This window comes from Phoca vitulina, unplaced genomic scaffold, assembly GCF_004348235.1.
Source record: "Phoca vitulina isolate PV1807 unplaced genomic scaffold, GSC_HSeal_1.0 scaffold7, whole genome shotgun sequence".
Lineage (NCBI taxonomy): Eukaryota > Metazoa > Chordata > Mammalia > Carnivora > Phocidae > Phoca > Phoca vitulina.
Window position 1 is genome coordinate 53,697,956 of NW_022589710.1, and position 11,228 is coordinate 53,709,183.

The following is an 11,228-nucleotide window of genomic DNA, read 5'->3' on the forward strand; positions in this document are numbered from 1 at the left end:
GACATTTTCCTTGGCTCTACAGTTGAAGAATTGCCTGATGTATAGTGAACTGATAGATGGGTTTTGACAGCAACCAACTGAATTTATTTTAGTTCAGTAGATGTTAATTGAACACTGTTCACATGTAAGAAACTATATTAAACATTATAGGGGATAGAGAAAGAAGCCGCAGGGTGCCCAACTATTCTGGTTTGCCCAGAACTGAGGGGTGCCTGGGTAACAGATTTCTAGTGCATCAACTGGGAAAGTCCCAGGCAAATGAGGACGAGTGTTTTACCCTAACTGTGGTTCTGTTCTTGGAAGCTTACCTCAAGGACACAAGAACGACAAAAAAAGAACATATGCCATCACAGCAACTTTTATAAAATGTCCTGGCAATACAAGTAAGTACATATAACTTCTGAATAAGTGATAAGAAAATGCTGCTACAGTAGTTTTGTCTATATTGATAATAATTAGCATGATTTTGGCTTTATCTTGCTTTAATGCAAAACCTCATAGAACACATGATAATTACTGTATAATTCTGAGAATTCTGAAATGCTAAATAATTCAAAAAGCTGCACTAAATTCTCCTTAACTGTATTTTTGTGGTGCTAGAAAATTATAAACATTGAGATAACTTGAGTTGTATCTTCACTGGCTAGCACTTTCTGTTGTTCAGAGCATTTCCTGATGTAATCCTGCTGGTACTGCTGTCTACTACACATGAATTAATTTATCCAACAACAACTCCATAAGGTATTTCCATCTTACAGATGGAAGTACTGAGGCTTAGGGAAGGTTCAGTAGCTTGCCCAAGGTCAGAAGTGTAAATCATCACCAGGATTGAATGTGAGCAGTCTAGCTTGAAAGCCTAAGTTCTTAACCATAATTATGACCTGCCTCCTTGCATGCAGCACTTGATTTGACATTATAGTAAATATTACTCAATTGAAACGGAACTTAATAATCAAGAGGGTTATCTTATAGCTAGAACAGCAAGCTCGTTTCAGGCTTGAACTAGCTTTCCTAAATTTTAGCCTAATCTTTTTTCCATTACATCATAGTATCTCTGGAAAAAAAAAAAAAAAGTTTACTTTTTCTCATATCTAGCATAATGTCAGCCCATCTAATAGTATTTCATTTATTCATTCACTAAATTATAGACAAAGTGGTATTGGGGAAATCAAAGGAATGTTATAAATCATCACTTTCTTGGCATTTATAATCTAGCAGGGAGGGGAAGTATTTGTTTTACTTTGTATTCTTTTATTATATTTTCAATTAGCAATAATCGCGCCTCGGATAAACCTCATTGGTTACGATACTGCCACTGTGCAAAGCTTCTTCTTTTATTATATTTTAAAAGCTGTGGTATTCATATATGGATGTTAGTTTCATTTGAACAAGGAAAAAAAAGGGGGGGCGTTCTGCTCTGGGTGAAGCAGGTAAGCAAGACTTAGAACTCCAGCTACTTGATGGCCCACCCCCTGCATCATCCAGGAGGAGAGACTACCCAGATTTCTGACCCGCATGCCTTAGGAACCATTGCCATAAATTCTAGGGCAATGGCGTCTGGGGCCACATTTCAGTGAAATAATAGACATCTCACAGATATGGTGAGATTTGATTTTGGTCTTAAAGCATAAGTGACATGGCACCAATTCTACACACGGAGTCATTTTAACGTGTGGGGGTGGCCAACAAGATAAGCCACTTAATAAAATCAGGGCATTTGCACTGAGAAAGAATGAAAAAAAAAGATGGTATGAGATTATAAAAGGCTTGCATGTGTCATCATGCCTTACAAATATCCTGTAAGAGAGGATGGTAGCTAAAAACAGGTGTATTAAGGGAGGAAGCTGAGTCCTTGAAACAAGCTTCGCACACATGAAATCTCGCTCTCATGGGGATGTAAATGACCGCCACACTTCACATTTTCTCATAGCTTCAGGATAAATGACATTGGAAGGGCCCTTGAACTGTTAGAAAAATAAAACTTTCGGTCAGACTTAAGATTTATAATCTTAAAGAATTATAGAGTACTACTTCATAAACCTAGATGAGAATTCACTTAAAATATAAGAAGACAAAATAATATAAAATCTCATTAAATGATATGGCTTATTGGTCATATTTTCAGACTTCTGCACGCTGTTAGAAGTAGGTGATGATGTGGCATGGCTATCTATATCCTGACTAGTCCCTTGGTTAAGTTACAAATTGAGAATTTAGCCAATCAGGGTCAATATTGTAATTTCGTTTTTAAATGTGCTGAGTAATGAATCTAGTTCGCAATTTTATATTGAGCCTAATACAGTTTATACACACTAGTGAATGATTTAAGAGAATACCATATGTATTTCATTCATAAGATTCACGTAAGTACTTAGGATGGTTTTTTATCAATTGGATAATTTAAGTATTTAAAAATAAAATAAAATAAAATAAAATACAATACAATCATTCCATAAATAGTTTAAAATGTCTGAGTCTATTTAAATAAATTTTATGTAAATGGAAAAAAAAACATTATGGCCCCTTAAAAGTGACCTTCATCCTTTGCTGTTCTTATTAATAGATATTGGAAACAAAACATAAAAACTCTCCTCCCACCCCAGGTTAGGACATGTAATTTTAATAATTTTAATATTGAATGTTTAAATAAAAATATTTGTGAATAGAAAATCATCCTTGAGAACATCAAAACTCACATTGACATTAAACAGGTAAACCGAATTCATTATACATGGAAATGGTCTGTGATATTCAGTAAGTATGCAACACTTTAGAAATGGAGAGGTAATTGTACTAAAAAATAACATAAATAAAAAGCCACTATGTGATTAAAGACAATCCATGAAAACCAAAGGAAGGTTGAGTTTTTAATAGGTATCGCATGATTTCTCAAGTGTCTTAGCCTTCAGGCAACTAGGAACTAGAATTATGAAGGGAGTCAGGGTGAATACTGTTACATGGAAGAAATTTCCATGGCCTAATGGACCACTTCACAATGTGCATAACAAATGCCATTATCTGTCATTCATAATTCTCATGCCACCTCTAAAAACAAAATGATTGAGATATTTCCCAGTGTAATTAAGAAGTGGATGGTGATTCTAGCCTTAACTTCATTTGATTGAAAAGTTACGGCACCCATGATTGAAGGTAAGTATAGGCTATATAGTTAACACTACATTATCCTTCAGTCCCCGTTGGGGCACGGGGTGGTGGTGAGGGACCGGTGTCTGCAATCTCCCATTACTCCTCAAGCCCGCCAGAAAAGTAGTGGTCCTATGATATTACGAATGATTGAATGATCTATCGTTTTGCACATGGTTGATAAAGGAGGTATTTTGGGCGGATTTTATTAAATAGCTATGTAGCCTGATAATATAATTTGGCAATCAAATTTGAAAGCCATTTTGTTTCCTAAATAGTTTGGATCCCTCTGGAGGCAAACAAATCCCACACACTTTCAGCCACTACAGAGGCAAAAGTATTCATTTGTGAGAACCACATCAAGGCAGTGGTTGCGGGTTTTCTTCAAAATGAAACATTTGTGGCTAGTTGACACTGCAGAAGGCTGGGCTGAGCAAACCGTATCGAGAGGGAAGTGTCTGCTGACAGTTTGACAAAAGTACATGTTGCTTTTGCTTTACCAGAGGAGAGGTTAGGTGTTACACCACCACTCCCAATGAGACCTTGGGGTATTGTGTAGCGATCCGTTCACAGCTTTCCCAGTGATGAATGAGGTCTTAGCAGATGCCTTGCAGAGAAGGCCAGAGAAGAATAGATTCCTCATATGTCTGCCCTTTTCCCCTCAGATTGGGCCAGGCAGATGATTAGAGAAATAATGGTCTGGGCAGTTTAATGAAACCCATCTGCTTTCACTGTGAAAAGAAAAGTCCTTCAGGAGCTCTTGTAAAGCAAAGCAATTTAGTTTTTAAATATATATATATATATATATATATATATATATTTTACACACACACACACAGCAAAATATTTACTTATTTATTCCAAGGATAAACCTTCTGTTGCCTGTATTGCCACATGGGTGGATATATTGCTGTATCTGCATCCAACATGGGCGCCTGATACAGTTTTGACATCAGTAGATGGTTGTTTGGACTGGACACAGAGCAAACTGAACCAGTGTAAATCCAAACTTTTCTAACCAGTTAGCATTGCTAAATAGCATAGGAAATTTTATTTTATTTTAGATTTTATTTATTTGAGAGAGAGACAGAGAGAACACTAGTGGGGGGAGGGGTAGAGGGAGAAGTAGACTCCCCGCTGAGTGGGGACACTGACCAGGAGAGGTGGGGGGGGTGCTTGATCCTAGGACCCCAGGATCATGACCCTAGCTGAAGGCAGAACTTAATCAACTGAGCCACCAGTTGCCCCTCATAGGAAATTTTATAGCAAGAGCTAATTTATTGAAAATACCTGAATGTACTGACTGCGTGAAGTATTAAAATCAGACTGATTGCTGCCTTTCTTACAATGTCTTCAGAACTGGTTCTCATACAGAACCTCACTGATGATATTTGAAAAAGATTTTATTCTCCACACACTAGCTTAGATATTCTTTCATTCCATCTGACATATTTTTGTTAAATCAGGCTTATATCAAAATTCAGTTAAAATCATTTCATACATGTCCAGTATTTAGCAATTTGCAAACTATGGATAAATATGTATATATCATACATAAGTATCTGCTAAAGAAAGAATAAAACATTCAGAGAAATACCAGTGAATTAAAAAAAAAGCAAAAAACATTGACTGAATATTGCTGAATATTTTCATATTGAAACTTTGGAGTTTTTGATACTTTATGACATTTCTTAAGTAGTTAACAAAAGGTACTACTGCTGCCAGACAACTCATATTGATAAAGAGAAATAAGATGGGCTGATATACCATAAATGAATTCAAATTTTGGGGAGCAGCCTTTAAAACAATTTCGTTGTTTTTATTGAATACATTCTTTATAAAATGAAAGTGTTTCATAAGAAATGTTTAGTTCTTTCAAAATTAGGGCAAACATTTTTCAAATCTTTATAAGGAGTAACTAGGGGGCTAGCCTAGTGGTTAGTTCAGTGGTTATTTAAAGACATTATTTTAAATTATTAAATGTTATGCTTATTCTTTTCTATGAAGAAACAACTCATAATATTAGTTTTAGAACATGAACACCCCATCTACTTTAATGCATATAATATAACCTGTTTAGAAACAAATTATTCAGTTGAGAACTTCCATGCTAAGGCAGGTTGAGTAGGAGCAAGTTATAAAATCTTTAGGGACCTTAATGTTTATAATAAAGATTCTTAAACTTTAGAAAACACCAGAATATCCTGGAGGCCTTTTACAGAACATTGCTGGGCTCCACAGCCAGAGTGTCTGATTCAGCTGGTCTGGGATGGGGCCAATCACATGCCTCTTTGACAAGTTTCCAGGTAATGCTGATGCTGCTACTCATCCCCAAGTGCTCTCCTTGAGAACCACAGGTTTGTACCAACAATGTCATCATTGCATGTAAACCCACTGCAAATATGTGAAATGATGGGTTAAGTTAACCATAAAGAAAGAAGAATGTTCTTCCTTCTGTTTGAAGAAATGGCATTTTTGTTGTTGTTGTTGTTTATCTTCTTTTTGCTTGCTTAGAAAACCATATAGGAACCAGAAAATTGGAGGATACATAAATAGGTCATTTCTTTATATTATAGCAGTTGGACCTTGCTGTAGAAGTTTCTAAACCTCACTCAGCCATAAATCAAGAGGCATCCTTCTACTCTGTTTCTAGAACTTACTGAGGTGATATGGTAATTATGTATAATTACTTTTTTTTATCCTTGATCATTTTTATTTGTGTGTGTCATCACTCCATAAGACAACAAGCTTTATATGATAGTGATGTACATTTTTGCGAAAGCTCTGCTTTCTTTACTCATGCAAACATTGTATGTTTACACTTGTTGGAATATTCCTAGGTCTCTGAACTATTTCTATTACAAATTCATACACGCCTTAAGGGTTGTGGCTCTTCCTCTTCATAGCTGGAGTCTACTAGAACAGCCCACAATAAGGTTTACCCTGTTGTCCTAGACATTATTGCTGCTCCATTACCTGGAACACCAAAACTAGGCATCATGTTTGGATAACAAGGATGTGCTTCATGCCTGGTCCATGAACCGATTTAAGACTTTTTCTCCAAATGATAGCAAGAACTACCCTTTTCTTTGTGTTTGCTCTCAAACTGACTCCAGACTTAATCCCCATCACAACAATAGGGGAATTTTCTGGAACCCTGGGCTTCTAGCTTGGCTCTCACAACAACATGGATACCCACCAGGAGGAGACTGAATGCAAGAAAGAAATGTGAACCTCATCAATGTCATGGCATCATTTTTACATAATCTTAAAAAAAAAATCATCTCTTTTCCATATCCACCTTCCTTCTTTTTGGCAGAAGGTTGATTTGCATACACTTGCTGTTGGCTAACAGGTAGTCTGGGAATGTTCTTTAACATCTCTGGGACTTAGTGTCCTTCAATGTGTGGGTCTGAGTGCACTCACAGGCTTTTCTGCTTTAAAATGGGTAGAGTCTTTATAGCTAAGTTAAAGCAATTCTAATCACAATCAGAGTTTAAAAAATAACTTGGTTTGAGGTCAACATTCTTTGTCTTTCTTCAGCACTAAGCATAATCATGAGATGCCTAAAAATCATACTAGATGCAAATTTCAATATACAAGAAAAAAATTCCAGCCTATGAAGAAACTCATTTAGTTTTAATTTATAGAATGTCTTACTGCCTTTAAAATAGTTCATAAGCCTTTCTTGATGACATCAAAGAAAGATTCTAAGTTTGTCACTGGCCTTATACATTTTGACCCTGATCAGAAAACAAAATGATATTCTGGAGTTTCATTTTGTTTCTCGCATCAGAAAAATGATTTTCAGCAAGAATTTCCCCAAATTTCCTCCCCCAAAGTCCATTTAAAATTCTGGCAAATGGCCATTTCCCAAATATGTGTCATATTGTGGTAGCTGTCCGTACATTTTCCCCACATGTCCTGCTCATGCTTTGGTCTTTTGACGAAAGTACAAGTAAGGTCTCAGCAGCCGCTGCCACTTAATGGAAGTGAACAGCGTTTTGAGAGACCCAAAATTTTCATCATTGAATCTACTTAGGGAGGCTGCACACAGTCATTCTTCCCCAAATCTCCTACTGATTTTCAATGCAAATACTGCCAGCCTAGCTTGCTCATGGCCACAAGATTTAGTTACGCACTTGACTGAAAACCATGTCAATGCAAATTCGGGGGATAAACCAGCATGCAAATCCCCAAGGCTTCAGCAAGTTATAATTCAGCCACAGTATTAGCAAAACAAGATAGCAATTATGCAAGGAATCAGCTGAAAGGTTATTTTTAATTTAAAATTTTTGCATCTTTACAGCTGGGGAAAATGAAACCCTGCCTATTCTTTCTTGTAAAACCCACCCGATTGAAGCCCGGAAGCCATAGGGTACATTATTACAGCCATGTTCTAAGAGGAGGTGCACACACACACACACACACACACACACACACGTACATACAGTCACACAGACTGCTTCAAGAAGAGAGACTTCTGGTAAAATTAAATTGTCATATTTTCTTCCAGTGTTCTTTACTAATCTTGCAGAGATCAGAGCATAACTGGCATCCATTACAAGCTCTATATTTGAAGGTAATCAGCCCTGTGCATTTTTTCACCCTCACCTCTGACCTCTTATCACTGTCTCTCTTCAATCCCACTTCTGGGGGCTGTAGCTGAGACAATCACTGCTGAGATGGGCAAAGAGACTGCACTTTTTATCCAAGTGTGAGGACCCCATTTATGACTGGTGGAGCTACTTCATTTCTTTAGTTTGGGTCTAGAGAAGTAGAAGTCTTCCTATAGTGTACTCTAAGAAGGCAACCACCACTTCTTTGCAATACTCCGTGTCACTTGTGATTTGGGGTATGCAACGCATAATACTGTTGCAGGATTATCAGGAGCCCAGAAAGATAGGCATGGTTTGGGAGGGAGATGGGGAGTCCTGTGGCCAAATGCAATGAGGACTGTGGTTTAGGAAAGCAAATAGCACGCTTGAGAATTCGAGGTCGGCCTGGTCTGGGTTAGTGTCCAGGGTCTCCTCCTGACTGCTGAGGTGAATGGACAATGCACTAAGCTTCTTGGATCTCAGATATTCATTCATAAGTGTCTAACTTCTTGCTTCTCAAAGTGTGACTTGCAGCATGGACATCCCAACATCAGTGAATCAAAACCCACCCTATAGCCAAATTCTCAGGTGACTGTGTGTGTGAAAATTGACAATCACTAGTATACCATACAATAAATATGTCCTCCATAAATGGTAACTTTACTTATGTACTGAGTACCACACTGTGGTGCGCTCAGTGGATATAACAGAAAACTGATATGAACACTGGCCTTTGCTCGCATAGTAGGAGAAACGGAATTGAATCTTGCATCGAATGCCATGAGGTAGGCCTTGGATCATAAGGAAATGTACTTGGGCAGGGGTGTCACAGAAACTGCATGATTATTCTTAAATTTTGTCCTTTGCTTTGTTCAAAGAGACCCCCTGTCATTTCTTTCTTTATTTTTTCATTTCTTCTTTCTTAGTCCATTTCAGTTTTTTTTAATATATATATATATTTTTTATTTATTTAAGACAGAGAGAGAGCAAAAGAGTGAGACAGAGAACAAGCAGGGGGAAGGGGTTAGAGGGAGAAGCAGGCTTCCCACAGAGCAGGGAGCCCAACACAGGACTCAACCACAGGACCCTGGGATCATGACCTGAGCCGAAGGCGGATACTTAACTGACTGAACTACCCAGGTGCCCAGTACATTTTAGTTTTAATATCTCTTATGCTAACCAATCTTGTACTTGTGAATACATGTTAGATCCCCTTAGGATTATACTTTTTCTTTCTTCTTGACATCCAATCCTGGATTTCCAAACAACTATGTGTCCTGCATTAACTCAGCAGATGTAAATATCTGACTTTCTTCCTCAGTGGGGTTCTCTCAAAAAGGATATTTAGCCTGGTGGGGGAGATGTATCTCTTCACTATTCCAGGCAGTAAGTGGAGCATCCGCTGCAGCTCATAGGGTTTGAAAGGTCAAGCTCCCTCTCTGGACATGTTATATTATAGTAATTATTTTCCCTTGGTTTCTCCTCCTCTAAGTACTATTCTCGAGCCCCACTGAGTCCTGACCTAAGACTGCTGGTTCTTGAGTCACCATATTAGGGGTAATAGCACAGCCACACAAAGTAGCAATAGCTAGAGACCCAGAGGGACCAAACCTCCAAAATAAGAAAGTAGAAAAAAAAAGGAAGAATCTCAAACTCATTCCCATCCACTGACTCTTGATACTTGAATGAGGAGCTAATCAGCATCAGGACAATGGCAGGCATTTAAGAATTCTAATTATCATACTACAGAATATGTTTTCCAGAAAGATTTTAACACTGTCATTAACTAATATTTATAGAGTATCATATCTCACTGATGCTTGTTCATCTTGTTTGGCCAATTACTTTTGAATGCAAATCTGACTGTATCATTCCCCAATGCTTAACATGCTTCAGTGGCTCCCTATTAGGCGTGTGAACAAGGTGCAATTTCCTGCGAGCCCTTTGTCTTCATGTCCCTTCCACTTTCAATCCTACCCACCTACCATATTAAAGACAGAGATTTCCAGATCTGCCTTACTACTCTATGCACCTGAGCCTCTTATCATACCTCTTATCATACTCATTCTTGAGTCTGAAATGTGCTTATTATTCCATTCTCTTGGAAGAGGGTCTTTTGTTTGTTTGTTTGTTTTATTCAATAGTTACTCTTATCTCCTTGCTGAGGTCTTCCCGCACTCCCTGAGCAGAACTAAGTAATTTGAAACGCCCAATAATGACTTCCATTAACTATCTTATTGTAATGTGTTCTTATGTTTACACAAATCTTTCTGAGTTCCCGCATCTATTTTCACATTATATCGTGATCTCAAGAGAAGAGATCCTGCCTTTTGAACTGTGTATACCCACGGCTAATACAGTATCTGAAGCACAGTGTGCCCTTGGGAAAAATGTGTTTAGAACATCAGGCAGGACAAATTGTGTACATTTTAATAAATGAATGAATGAATGCACAGGGGTCGTAAATTACTTCCATCCATAATTGAAAGCAGAACAAAACTAAATGCCATATCCCTGCACATTGCTTGTTTTGTAATCAATCCTGAAATATTTGTAAAATCAACAAAAAGAATATATGGAGCAAGACAGACAGTTCTACCTCTTGTTTCCTGAGTACTGAAATTGTATAACTTGCTTACAATAACCCCACAAGTGTATGTAGGTGCTTTTCAAACCTTTCAAATCAGATGTCATATTTGGAAAATATTTTATATTAGTAGAACAACTTCCATGGTTCCCAGAGCAATTTGTAAATATTATCTTATCAATTCTACTAAAGTAGACAGGCTGAAAACATTACACTTCTGCTCCAGATGAGAGAGGCCAAAGGAGAATACGTGGGAGCGTGTGTGTGTGTGTGTGTGTGTGTGTGTGTGTGGCGAGGGTGAAAATCAGCTCTCACTAGGCTAACTCCTCCTTAGTCTGTCTCTCTCAGCTCATTATGAATCTAAATAAAGATCACCACTGACAAGATGACGGGACAGTGATCTGGAGCAATCATTTAAATGACTCTCCTACCAGGTCTCACACACTGTTCATTCTGTGTCATGCCAGAGACTAGTCAACAACACAATTTCTCTTTCTCTCTCCTTTTAATCTCTGTGTCAATCTCTCTCACTTCCTCTTTCTCTATCTTAATAATGGGTTCCTACAATACTTCTTATTTCCAATTGGTGAAAAATCAGAAAGTATGAACCAGTTCTTCTCTCAGATAATTCACAATTTGATGATATGCCAAAATTTGTTCTCTGCTTTAACCAGGACTTGCTTATACATTATAATAAGTGCACAGACTGAACTCTATGGCAGAAATGCAAGTGCAAATGTGGTCCAAGGTATCTGAGCATGAGCAAGGCTTTGGGGCGCCACCTTCTCTGTGCTTTAAACTCTTCAATAGAAGGACCACATCTTAGTTTATCTAATCTTGTTGCCTGTTATCCTTCAAGAGATTCCAATCATAAGCATATTTTCTCTCACTCACACGGT

The 11,228-nt window shown here is 37.7% G+C and overlaps 1 pseudogene; it reads right to left on the reverse strand.

The window, feature by feature from the left end:
- Positions 1–1,166: 1,166 nt before the first annotated feature.
- LOC116633461 lies at positions 1,167–1,327 on the reverse strand (annotated as a pseudogene).
- Between the last annotated feature and the right edge of the window lie 9,901 nt (positions 1,328–11,228).